At 28.0% G+C, this 14,139-nt stretch overlaps 1 long non-coding RNA gene across 1 annotated transcript in view; it reads right to left on the bottom strand.

The window, feature by feature from the left end:
* Positions 1-11,755: 11,755 nt before the first annotated feature.
* LOC139749414 (uncharacterized) overlaps positions 11,756-14,139 on the bottom strand; it is a 46,141-nt gene continuing 43,757 nt past the window's right edge. Inside the window, exon 3 of the long non-coding RNA XR_011712964.1 lies at positions 11,756-11,790. This is a non-coding gene — a long non-coding RNA (uncharacterized lncRNA). The remainder of the gene's footprint in view (positions 11,791-14,139) is intronic.

Genomic DNA, 14,139 nt, shown 5'->3' on the forward strand with positions numbered 1-14,139 from the left:
TTGAAGATAAAATATACTTTGTTCAATAACTTTAAAAACACTTTCCAATTGAACTTTCTAAACACTCTTAAAGGATGTGAAAATGGAAAATGTTTGTAAGTTAATGTCAGAAAAAAAATGGTAGGGAATTTTTCAGGGAAATTTCTTTTTCGATCAATAAACGTTCTTAAAACATGAGGAATCGTTCTTCCAAGATAAGAAAATGAAAAATCTTTATTTTCAAGATTATATATTACCGCTAAAGAGAAAAAAAAATAGTTATCTGATCACTTTTAAAGGATTTGAAAATGAAGAATGTTTGTATCTAAGTTTATCTGTCAGCATTACTAATACAAGAAATGGTAAGGAAATTTTTAGGGGAATTTTTTTCGAACGATGCAACTTGTAGATGAATCGCTTAATAATTTCCTGAAAATGGGGAATCAGGTCAAAGATTATCTATTACAACTAAAGAGAAAGAAAAATATGGAGGAAATTTTTTAGGGATAAAATACACAATAGATTTCAATACAGCTTTCAAAACTATTAACCAATATAAAAATGAAGAATGTTCGTTTTTAAAATCTGTTACGAGTTATGACAAATCAATGGCAGGGAATTTTTCAGGGAAATTTCTTTTTCCATCAATAAAGGTCTTAAAACATGGTGAATCGCTTTTCTAGGATATGAAAATATTCTCAAGAAAAATGGGAATTTTTTCAAGAAAAACATATACTTTGTTCAATAAATCTTTCAAAACCTACAAACACACCTTCGGAAGTTGTAAAAATTGAAAATGTTCGTTTCTGTTATTCTTTCCTTGATTAATGATGGATCGCTTATTTGAGACATGAAAATAATGAATTTTCGTTTTTAAGATGTATTTATTACCAATAAAGAGAAAGAAAAAAGGTTGGGAATCCTTTAGGAATAAAATATACTTTGCTCAATAAATCTTTGAAAACAGTTATCAATAAAACATTCTAAACACTTTTAAAGGATGTAAAAATGGAGAATGTTTGTATGTAAGTTGATCTATCAGCATTACTAAGAGAAAAAAAAAAAATGTTAGGGAATTTTTTAGGGAAATATATTTTTTCGAGCAATGCATCTAAAAGATGATGACTCGCTTAATAGTTACCTGAAAATGAAGAATCTTCGGTTATAAAGAGAATGAAAATTAGGAATAAAATATACTTTTTAAAGGATGTAAAATTTTTCTGGGAAATTTGTTTTTTCATCAATACACGAGGAATCGTTTTTCTAGGATATGAAAATGATATATATTTGTTTTTAATATCTATAATGGCTAGAAAGAAAAATGTAGGGAATATTTTAGGGAAAAAATATTTTGTTCAATAAATGTCAAAACCTACAAACACACTTTCAAAGGATGTAAAAACTGAAAACGATCGTTTCTGTTATTCCTTTTTTGGTCAATGAAGCTTGTAAAATATGAAGAATCGCTTATTTGAGATGTGAAAATGAAGAATTTTTGTTTTAAAGATCATGTATTACCACTAAAGAGAAAGAAAAAAAGGTAGCGAACCCTTTTTGAAAACAGCTATAACTGTATAAACACTTTTAAAGGCTGTGAAAATGGAGAAGTTTGTATCAAAGTTTGTATCTAAGACAAAGAAAATGATAGGGAGTTTTTTGGGGAAATTTTTTTTTCCAACAATATAACTTGTAAAAGATGATGAATTGCTTAATGGTTACCTGAGAATGAAGAATCTTCGGTTATATTATCTATTACAGCTAAAGAGAATTTCTTAGGGATAAAATATACTAAATAGATTTCAATACTTTCTAAACACTAATAAAAGGATGGAGAAATGGAGAATGCTCGTTTTTAAGATCTGGTACGAGTAATGACTAAAAATGGAAGGGAATTTTACAGGGAAATTTCTTTTCGATCGTTTTTGTAGGATATGAAAATGAAGAACGCTTGTTTTTAAAAACTTACAAGAAAGAAAAATGTAGGGAATTTTTTAGTGAAAAAATATAATTTGTTGAACACACTTTCAAAGGATGTAAAAAATGAGAATGTTCGTTTCGGTTATTCTTTTTCTGATTAATGGAGCTTGTAAAATATGATGAATCGTTTATTTGAGACGAAAATGAAATTTTATTTTTAAAAGTTGTATTACCACTAAAGAGAAAAAAAAAAGGTAGGCAACCCCTTAGGGATAAAATATACTTGGTTCAATAAACCTTTCAAAACAGTTAATAGAACTTTCTAAACACTTTTAAAGGATGTGAAAATGGAGAATGTTTGTCAGCACTACTAAGACAAAAAGAAATGGTAGGGAATTTTGTAGGGAAATTCTTTTTTCGAACACTACATCTTGTAAAAGATGATGAATCGCTTAATAATTACATGAATAAATGGAGAATTTTCATTTTAAGATCTGTTAAGAGTAATTACAAAAAATGGTAGGGAATTTTTCAGGGAAATTTCTTTTTCGATCAGTAAAGCTCTTAAAACATAAGGATTCGTTTTTCTAGGATATGAAAATGAAGTCTTTGTTTTCAATATTATATATTACCGCATAAGCGAAAGAAAAATGTACGGAATTTTTTAGGGAAAAAATATACTTTGTTCAATAAGTCTTTCAAAACATACAAACACAATTTCAAAGGATTCCATCCTTTGAAAGAGTTCGTTTCTGTTCTTTTTTCGATCAATGGAGCTATTAAAATATGATGAATAACTTATTTGAGACATGAAAATGAAGAATTTTCATTATTAAGATTATCTATTACCACTAGAACACCTTAGGAATGAAATATACTTTGTTCAATAAATCTTTGAAAACAGCTTTCAAAGGAAAGTGAAGATGAGAATGTTTGTATCCAACTTCATCTGTCAGCACTACTAAGACAAAAAAAAAGTTGGGAATCTTTTAGGGAAATTTTTTCGAACATTACGACTTGTAAAGATGATGAATCGATTAATAGTAACCCTAAAATGAAGATTCTTTGGTAATAAGATTATTATACCACGAGAAAAAGAAAAGAAGATAGGGAATTCTTTAGGGATAAAATATACTTTGTTCAAGAAATCTTTCTAAATAGATTTCAATACAGCTTTCTAAACACGATTAAACGATGTTCACTTTCACTTTTCACTTTCAGACAATATTTAGGGAAATATTATTTTGGATAAACAGATCTTGTAAAATATGATGAATCGCTTACCTGAGACATGAAAATGAAGAATTCTTGGTTTTCAGATTGTCTGTTTCCACTCAAGAGAGAAAAAAAAGGTAGGGAACCCTTTGGGGATAAAATATATACTTTGTTCAATAAATCTTTAAAGAAACCAGCTTTCAACACAACTTTCTAAACATTTTTAAACGATGTGAAAATGGAAAATGTTTGTATCCATGTTAATCTGTCAGCCCGACTGACAAAAAAAAAAAAAAATGGTAGGGAATCGCTTAATAGTTACCTGAATATGAAGAATCTTTGGTATCTATTTCAGCTATAGAGAATGAAAAATAGGTAGGAAATTCTTTAGGGAATAAATATACTTTCTAAATACAGCTTTCTAAACACTATTACACCATTTTAAAAGTGGAGAATATTCGTTTTTAAAATCTGCTACGAGTAATGATAAAAAAAAATGGCAGAGAATTTTTCCGGGAAAATTCTTTTTCGATCAATATAGCTCTTAAAACATGAGGAATCGTTTTTCTAGGATATATAAATGAAGAATCTTTGTTTTTAAGATTATCTATTACCGCTAGAAAGAAAGAAAAATGTAGGTAACTTTTTAGGGAAAAAATATACTTTGTTCAATAAATCTGTCAAAACCTACAAACACACTTTCAAAGGATGTAAAAATTGAAAGTCGTTTCTGTTCTTTTTTCGGTCAATCAGCATGTAAAATATCATGAATCGCTTATTTGAGACATGAAAATGAAGAATTCTCTTTTTTAAGATTATGTATTACACTAAAGAAAGAAAAAAAGGTAGCGAACCTTTGTTCAATAAATCTTTTGATAACAGCGATCAATAGAACTTTCTAAACACTTTTACAGGATGTGAAAATGGAGAATGTTTGTATCTAAGTTAATCTGTCAGCACTACGAAGACAAAGAAAATGGTAGGGAATTTTTTAGGGAATTTTTTTTTTCGAACAATACAACTTGTAAAAGATGATGAATTGCTTAATAGTTACCTGAGAATGAAGAATCTTCTGTTATAAGATTATCTATTACAGCTAAAGAGAATGAACAATAGGTTGAGAATTCTTTAGGGATAAAATATACGTTCTAAATAGATTTCAATTCAGCTTTCTAAACACTAATAAAGATGTAAAATGGGAGAATGTCCCATTTTAAGATCTGGTACGAGTAATGACAAAAAATAGCAGCGAATTTTTTAGGTCAATTTCTTTTTCGATCAATACAGCTCTTAAAGCATGAGGAATCTTTATCGAGGATATGATAAAGAAAAATGTAGGGAATTAATTAGGGAAAAAATATACTTTGTTCAATAAATCTTTCAAAACCTACAAACACACTTTAAAAGGATGTAAAAATTGAGAATGTTCATTTCTGCTATTCTTTTTTTTGATCAATGGAGCTTGTAAAATATGATGAATAGCTTATTTGAGACATGAAAATGAATAATTTTCGTTTCAATGATTATGTATTACCACTAAAAAGAAAAAAAGGTAGGGAACCCTTTTGGGATAAAATATACTTTGTTCTAAACACTTAATAGATGAGAAAAAAATGGTAGGGCAATTTTTTTTTTGAACGATACAACTTGTAGATGATGAATCGCTTAATAGTTTCTTGAAAATGAGGAATCTTAAATTATAAGATTATCTATTAGATATAAAGAGAAAGAAAAATAGGGATAAAATACAGCTTTCAAAACACTATTAAAAATGTAAAAATGAATATTCGTTTTAAAAATCTGTTACGAGTAATGACAAAAAAATGGCAGGGAAATCTTGAATCATTTTTCTAGGATATGAAAATGAAGAATCTTTTTTTTTAAGATTATCTATTACCGCTAAAGAGAAAGAAAAATACACTGAATTTTTTAGGGAAAAAATATACTTTGTTCAATAAATCTTTCAAAACCTACAAACACATTAAGAATGTTCGTTTCTTTTCTGATCAATGGAGCTTGTAAAATATGATGAATCGCTTATTTGAGACATGAAAATGAAGAATTTTCGTTTCTAAGATTATGTATTACCACTAAAAGAGAAAGAAGAAAAGGTATGGAACGCTTTCGGGATAAAATAGAACTTTCTAAACAATTCTAAGGGATGTGAAAATGAAGAATGTTTGTATCTAAGCACTACCAAGACAAAAAAAATGCTAGGGAATTTTTTAGGGAAATTCTTTTTTCGACAGTCGCTTAATCGGTTATAAAGAAAGAGAAAGAAAAGAAGGCTGAGAATTCTTTAGGGATAAAATATACTTTGTTCAAGATGTTAAAAAGGAGAATATTCACTTTCAAGATCATCTGTTACAGACAAAAAAATCGTAGGGAAGTTTTTAGGGAAATATTTTTTTTGGTTGAATAGATACTGTAAACTATGATCAATCGCTTATCTGACACATGAAAATGAAGAATTTTTGTTTTTCAGATTTTTTTCCTCTAAAGAGAGAGAAAAAAAGGTAGGGATCCCTTTAGGGATAAAATATACTTTGTTCAATAAATCTTTAAAGAAAACAGCTTTCAATACAATTTTCTAAATATCTTTAAACGATGTGAAAATGGAGAATGTTTATATCTAAGTTCATCTGTCAGCACTACTGACAAAAAAAAAAATGGTAGGGAATTTTTTAGGGAATTTTTTTCGAACAATACAACTTGTAAAAGATGATGAATCGCTTAATAGTTACCTGAAAATGAAGAATCCGGTTATAAGATTACCTATTATAGCTAAAGAGAATGTTCGTTTTTAAAATCTTGTTACGAGTAATGACAAAAAATGGCATGGAATTTTTAGGGAAATTTCTTTTACTATCAATACTGCTCTTAAAACACAAGGAATCGTTTTTCTACGATATGAAAATGAAGAATTTTTGTTTTTAAATGGGGATTTTTTAGGGAAAAAATATATTTTGTTCAATAAATCTCTCAAAACATTCACTTTGAAAGGATGTAAAAACAGAATGTTCGTTTCTGTTATTCTTTTCTCGATCAATAGAGCTTGTAAAATATTATGTATCACTTATTTGAGACATGAAAATAAAGAATTTTCGTTAAGATTATCTATTACCACTAAAAAAAGGTATAGAACTCTTTAGGAATGAAATATGCTTTGAAATCATGCTTTCAATAGAAACTTTCTAGACAATGTGAAAATGGAGAACAATTGTATGTAAGTTCATCTGTCAGCATTACTAAGACAAAAAAATGGTAGGGAACTTTTTAGGGAAAATTTTTTCGAACATTTCGACTTGTAAAAGATGATGAATCGATTAATAGTTACCTTAAAATGAAGATTCTTTGGTTATAAGATTATCTAATACCACGAAAGAGAAAGAAAAGAAGGTTGGGAATTCTTTAGGGATAAAATATACTTTGTTCAAGAAAGCTTTCTAAGTAGATTTCAATACAGCTTTCTAAACACGATTAAACGATGTTAAAATGGTGAATGTTCACTTTCAAGATCATCTGTTACTACTACTCAGACAAAAAAATCGTAGGGAAGTTTTTAGGGAAATATTTTTTTGGATGAATATATCCTGTAAATTATGACGAAACGCTTATCTGAAACATAAAAATGAAGAATTTTTGTTTTTCAGATTGTCTACTTCCACAAAAGAGGTAGCGAACCTTTAGGGATAAAATATACTTTAAAGAAACCAGTTTCCCATAAAACTTTCTAAACATCTTTAAATGATGTAAAAATGGAGAATGTTTGTATCCATGTTCATCTGTCAGCACTACTAAGACCAAAAAAAATGGTAGGGTTTTTTTTTTTCGAATAATATAACTTGTAAAATATGAATCGCTTAATAGTTATCTGAAAATGAAGAATCTTTTGTTATAATACAGCTAAATAAGTTCTTTAGGGATTTCTTTAGATTTCAATACAGCTTTCTAAACACTATCAAACGAGGTAAAAATGAAGAATGTTCGTTTTTAAAATCTGTTACAAGTAATGACAAAAAATGGCAGGGAATTTTTCAGGGAAACCTTTTTCGATCGTTATTCCAGGATATGAAAATGAAGAATTTTTGTTTTTTCAGATTATCTATTACCGCTAAAGAGAAAGAAAAATGTAGGGAATTTTTTAGGGAAAAAATATACTTTATTCAGAAAATCTTTCAAAACATCTTCAAAGGATATAAAAATTGAGAATGTTAGTTTCTCATTCTTTTTTCGATCAATGGAGCGCGTAAAATATGAACCGCTTATTTGAGACAGGAAAATGAAGAATTTTCGTTCTTAAGATTGTCTTTTATCACTATAAAGAGAAAAATTTAGGGAACCTTTTAGGGATAAAATATTTGTTCAATAAATCTTTGAAAACAGTTTTCAATACAACTTTCTAAACACTTGTAAAAGATATGAAAATGTCAGCACTATTAACAGAAAAAAATGGTAGGGATTTTTTTTTTTTTTCGAACAATATAATTTGTAAAAGATGAATCGCTTAATAGTTACCTGAAAATGAAGAATCTTCTGTTATAATACAGCTAAAGAAACTGAAAAATAGGTAGATAATTCTCTAGGGATTTCTTTAGATTTAAATACTATTAAACGATGTAAAAATGAAGAATGTTCGTTTTTAAAATCTGTTACGAGTAATGACAAAAATGGCAGGGAATTTTTCAGGGAAATCCCTTTTTCGATCGTTATTCCAGGATATGAAAATGAAGAATTATTGTTTTTAAGATTATCTATTACCGCTGAAGAGAAAGGAAAATGTACGGAATTTTTTAGGGAAAAAAATATACTTTGTTCAATAAATCTTTCAAAACCTACAAACACACTTTCAAAGGATGTAAAAATTGCAAATGTTCGTTTCTCTTATTCTTTTTTCGATCAATGGAGCTTGTAAAATATGACGAGTATAGAACTCTTTAGGAATGAAATATACTTTGTTTAATAAACCTTTGAAAACGGCTTTCAATAGAAACTTTATAAACTCTTTTCATGGATATGAAAATTGAGAATGTTTGTATCCAAGTTAATCTGTCAGCACTACTAAGACAAAAAAAATGGTTGTGAATTTTTTAGGGAAATTTTTTTCGAACATTACCTGAAGATTCTTCGGTTATAAGATTCTAAGTAGATTGCCATACAGCTTTTTAAACACGATTAAACGATGTTAAAATGGATAACGTTCAATTTCAAGATCATTTGTTACTACTACTCAGAAAAAAAAAATCGTAGGGAAGGTTTTAGGGAAATATTTTTTTGGATGAATAGATCCTGTAAAATATGATGAATCGCTTATCTGAAAGATGTAAATGAAGAATTTTTGTTTTTCAATACAACTTTCTAAACATGTTTGTATTTAAGTTCATCTGTCAGCTTATTACTAATGACAAAAATGGTAAGGAATTTTCTAGGGAATTTTTTTTTCGAAAAATACAACTTAATACACCTTAATACTTACCTGAAAATAAAGAATCTTCGGTTATAAGCTGAAGAGAATGAAAAATAGGTAGTGAATTCTTCAGGGATAAAATATACAGCTTTCCAAACACTATTAAACGATATACAAACGTAGAATGTTCGTATTTTTAAAATCTGTTGCGAGTAATGACAAAAATGGCAGGGAATTTATCAGGGAAATTTCTTTTTCGATCAACACAGCTCTTAAAAGGTGAGAAATCGTTTTTCTATAATATGAAAATGAAGAATCTTTGTTTTTAAGATTATCTATTACCGCTAAAGAGAAAGAAAAATGTAGGGAATATTTTAGGGAAAAAATATACTTTGTTCAATAAATCTTTCACAACTTACAAACACACTTTCAAAGGATGTAAAAATTGAGTATGTTCGTTTCTGTTATTCTTTTTTCGATCAATGGAGATTGTAAACTATGATGAATTGCTTATTTGAGACATGAAAATTAAATATTTTTGTTTTTAAGATTATGTATTACCATTTACGAAAGAAAAAAAAGGTAGGGAACCCTTTAGGGACAAAATATACTTTGTTCAATAAATCTTTGAAAACAGCTTTCAATAGAACTTTCTAAACACTTTTAAAGGATGTGAAAATGGAGAGTTTGTATCTAAGTTAGGCAAAAAAAAAAAATGATAGGGAATTTTTTAAGGAAATTTTTTTTCGAATAATATAACTTGTAAAAGATGAAAAATCGCTTAATAATACTATTAAGCGATTTTTCATCTTTTACAAGTTATATTATTCGAAAAAAAATACTGAATTTTTTAGGGATAAAATATACTTTCTAAAGGGATGTCAAAATGGAAAAAAATACTGAATTTTTTAGGGATAAAATATACTTTCTAAAGGGATGTCAAAATGGAAAATGTTCATTTTTAAGATCTGGTACGAGTTATGACAAAAACTGGCAGGGAATTTTTCAGAAACTTTTTTCGATCAGTACAGTTCTTAAAACATGAGTAATCGTTTTTGTAGGATATGAAAATGAAGAACCTTTGTTTTCAAGAAAGAAAAATGTAGGGAATTTCGTAGGGAAAAAATATACTTTTTCAATAAATCTTTCAAAACCTAAAACAACGTTGGTTTCTGTTATTCTTTTTTCGATCAATGGAGCTTTTAAAATATGATGAATTGAGACATGAAAATAGAGAATTTTCGTGTTTAAGATTATCTATTAAAGAGAGAGAAAAAAAGGTAGGGAACCCTTTAGGGATAATATATACTTTGTTCAATAAATCTGAAAGCTTTCAATAGAACTTTCTAAACATTTTTAAAGGATAATGTTTGTATCTAAGTTAATCTGTCAGCACTACTAAGACAAAAAAAAAAAAATGGTAGGAATTTTTTAGGGAAATTTTTTTTCGAACAATACAATTTGTAAAAGATGAATCGCTTAATAGTTACCTGAAAATGAAGAATCTTCCGTTATAAGATTATCTATTGCAGCTAAAGAGAATGAAAAATAGGTAGGGTTGTTTAGAGATAAATTATACCGTCTAAATAGATTTCAATACAGCTTTCTAAACACTGTTAAACGATGAAAAAATGGAGAATGTTCATTTTAAGATCTTCCGTTAGGAGTAATGACAAAAAATGGCAGAGAATTTTTCAGGGAAATTTCTTTTTCGATCAATACTACATGAGGAATCATTTTTCTAGGATATGAAAACGAAGAATCTTTGTTTTTAAGATTATCTATTACCGCTAAAGAGAAAGAAAAATGTAGGGAATTTCTTAGGGAAAAAATATATTTATTGAACAAATAAATCTTTCAAAACCTACAAACACACTTTCAAAGGATGTAAAAATTGAGAATATTCGTTTCTGGTATTCTTTTTTCAATCAATGGAGCTTATGTGAGACATAAAAATGAAGAATTTTCCTTTTTAAGATTGTCTTACCACTAAAGAGAAAGAAAAAAAGGTAGGAAACCCTTTAGGTATGGAATATACTTTCTAAATAGATTTCAATACAGAATGTTCGTTTTTAAAAAATTTTTACGAGTAATAACAAAAAATGGCAGGGAATTTTTAAGGGAAATTTCTTTTTCGATCAATATATCTCTTAAAACATGGGGAATCGTTTCTCTAGGATATGAAAATGAATCTTTGTTCTTAAGATTATCTATTACCGCTAAAGAGAAAGAAAAATGCAAGGGATTTTTTAGGGAAGAAATATACACTTTCAGAGCATGTAAAAATTGAGAATGTTCGTTTCTGTTATTCTTTTTTCGATCAATGGCGCTTGTAAAATATGATGAACGGCTTATTTGAGACATGAAAATAAAGAATTTTCGTTTTTAAGATTACCACTAAAGAGAGAAAGAAAGGTAGGGATAAAATAGAAATTTTTCAATAAATCTTTGAAAGCAGCTTTCTAAACACTTAAAAGATATGAAAATGGAGAATGTTTGTAGGTAGGGAATCCTTTAGGGAAATTTTTTTTCGAACAATACTTGTAAAAGATAATGAATCGCTTAATATTTACCTGAAAATGAAGAATCTTCCGTTATAAGATTATCTATTACAGCTAAAGAGAATGAAAAATACGTAGGGAATTCTTTAGGGATAAAATATACTTTCTAAATAGATTTCAATACAGTAAAAATGTAAAAATGGAGAATGTTCGTTTTTAAATCTTCTGGTTAGAGAAATGACAAACAATGGCAGGGAATTTTTCAGGGAAATTTTCTTTGAGAAATTGTTTTTGTAGGATATGAAAATGAAGAGTCTTTGTTTTTAAGATTATCTATTTCCACTAAAGAGAAAGAAAAATGTAAGGAATTTTTTAGGCAAAAAATATACTTTGTTCCTACTAACACACTTTGAGAATGTTCGTTTCTGATATTCTTTTTTCGATCAATGGAGCTTGTAAAATATAATGAATCGCATATCTGAGATATGAAAATGAAGAATTTTCGTGTCTCAGATTGTTTATTACCGCTAAAGAGAGAGAAAAAAAAGGTAAGGAACCCTTTAGGGATGAAATATACTTTGTTCAATAAATCTTTGAAAACAGCTTTCAATACAACTTTCTAAACATTTTTAAACGATGTGAAAATGGAGAATGTTTGTATATAAGTTCATCTGTCAGCACTACTGACAAAAAAAATGGTAGGGATTTTTTTTAGAGAAATTTTGTTTTCGAACAATACAACTTGTAAAAGATGAATCGCTTGATATTGACCTGAAAATGAAGACTTTGGTTATAAGGTTATCTATTACAGCTGATGACAAAGAAATATAGGTAGGGATAAAATATACTTTCTAAATAGATTTCAATACATTTTTCTACACACTATTAAACGATATAAAATGGAGAATGTTCGTTTTTAAGATCTGTTACGAGTAATGACAAAAAATGGCAGGGAATTTTTCAGGGAAATTTCTTTTTCTATCAATACAGCTCTTAAAATAAAGAATCTTCGGTTATAATAATATTTAATACCACGAAAGAGAAAGAAAAGAAGGTACTGAATTCTTTAGGGATAAAATATACTTTTTCAAGAAATCTTTCTAAATATATTTCAATACAGCTTTCTAAACACGATTAAACGGTGTTAAAATGGAGAATGTTCACTTTCAAGATCATGTTTCTATTACTCAGGCAAAAAAAATTGTGGGGAAGTTTTTAGGGAAATTCTTTTTTCGATCAATACAGCTTGCAAAACGTGATGAATCGCTTGCCTGAATCATGAAAATGAAAAAAACTTTCTTTTTTCAGATTAGCTATTACCGCGAAAGAGAAAGAAAAAAGGTAAGGAAATCTTCAATAAATCTTTCAAGACCTAAAGATGTAAATATGGAAAGTTTGTTTTTAAGATCATCTGTTACCATTACTAAGAAAAAATGATAAAGAATTTTTAAGGGATTTTCTTTTTTATCGATACAGCATAAATTATCTGGTACATTAAAATGAAGAATCTTCGTTCTTCAGATTATCTATTGCTACTAAAGAGAAAGAAAAAATTGTATTCAATTCTTTAGGGATGAAATATACCTTTTTCAATAAATCCTTCAAAACCTTTAAAACGATGTGAAAATGGAGAATGTTCGTTTTTAAGTTCATCTGTCAGCAATAGTAAGATAAAAAAAAAAAATGATAGGGAATATTCTAAGATTTTTTTTCGATCAATACAGCTTGCAAAGCATGATGAATCGCTTATCTGGTAAATGATAATGAAGAATCTTCGTTTATAAGATTATCTATTACCGCTAAAGAGAAAAAAAAAAAAGGTAGAGAATTCTTTAGATAAAATATACTTTGTTCAATAAATCTTTCAAAACCTAATGACATTATTAAGCGCAGTGAAAATGCAGAATGTTCGTTAGGGAATTTTTTAGGGAATTTTTTTCCGATCAATGCAGCTTGTAAATCACGATAAAACACTTTATCAGGGGCAAGAAAATGAAGAATCCTCATTTTTAAGATTATTTATCACAGCTAAAGAAAGAAAAAAGGTAAGGAATTCTTTAGGGACAATATATACTTTATTTAATAAATTTTAAAACCTAAAGACACACTTTTAAAGGATGTGAAAATGGAGATGTTCGCTTTTAAGATCATTTGTTACCACTACTACGACAAAAATGGTAGGGAATCTTTTATGTAAATTTTTTTTCGATCAATACAGCTTGTAAAATATAATGAAGGGCTTGTCTGGGTCATAAAAATGAAGAATCTTCGTTTTTAAGATTATCCTATACTGCTATAAAGAAAAAAGGGAATTCTTTAGGGAAGAAATATACTTTGACAATAAATCTTCCTAGATAGCTTTCAATACAGCTTTCTAAACACTTAAACGATGTGAAAATGGAGAATGTTCGTATTTAAGATCATCTATTACCACTTCTAAGACAAAAAAATGGTGGAGAATTTCTTAGGGAAATTCTTTTTCCGATCAATAGAGCTTGTAAAATATGATGAATGGCTTATCCGAGACATGAAAATGAAGAATATTCGTTTTTCAGAGAAAGCAAAAAAGAAAAAAGGTAGCGAATTCTTTAGGCAAGAAATATACTTTGTTCAATAAATCTTTCGAACACGATATGAAAATGAAGAATTATCGTTTTTAAGATCATCAGTTACCCTTTCTAAAAAAAAAAAAAAAAAAAAAAAAAAAAAAAAAAAAGGGGGGGGGGGATTTTTCAGGGAAATTTTTTTTCCGATAAATACTGCTTGTAAAATCATGATGAATAGCACATTAGGGACATGAAAATGAAGATTCTCTATTACCGCTAAAGAGAAGGAAAAAAGGTAGGGAATTCTATAAGGACAGAATATACTTTGTTCAATAAATCTTTCAAAACCTAATGACACACTTTAAAAACGAAGAGAAATTGGAGAATGTTCGTTTTTAGATCATCTATTACCACTACTAAGACAAAAAATGGTCAGGAATTTTTTAGGAAAATATTTTTTTTCGATCAAGACAGCTTGTAAAATATGATGAATTGCTTATCTGAGACATGCAAATGAAGAATCTTCGTTTTTAGGATTATCTATTACCACTAAAGAAAGAAAAATAGGTAAAGA

Source organism: Panulirus ornatus, chromosome 7, assembly GCF_036320965.1.
Source record: "Panulirus ornatus isolate Po-2019 chromosome 7, ASM3632096v1, whole genome shotgun sequence".
Classification (NCBI taxonomy): domain Eukaryota; kingdom Metazoa; phylum Arthropoda; class Malacostraca; order Decapoda; family Palinuridae; genus Panulirus; species Panulirus ornatus.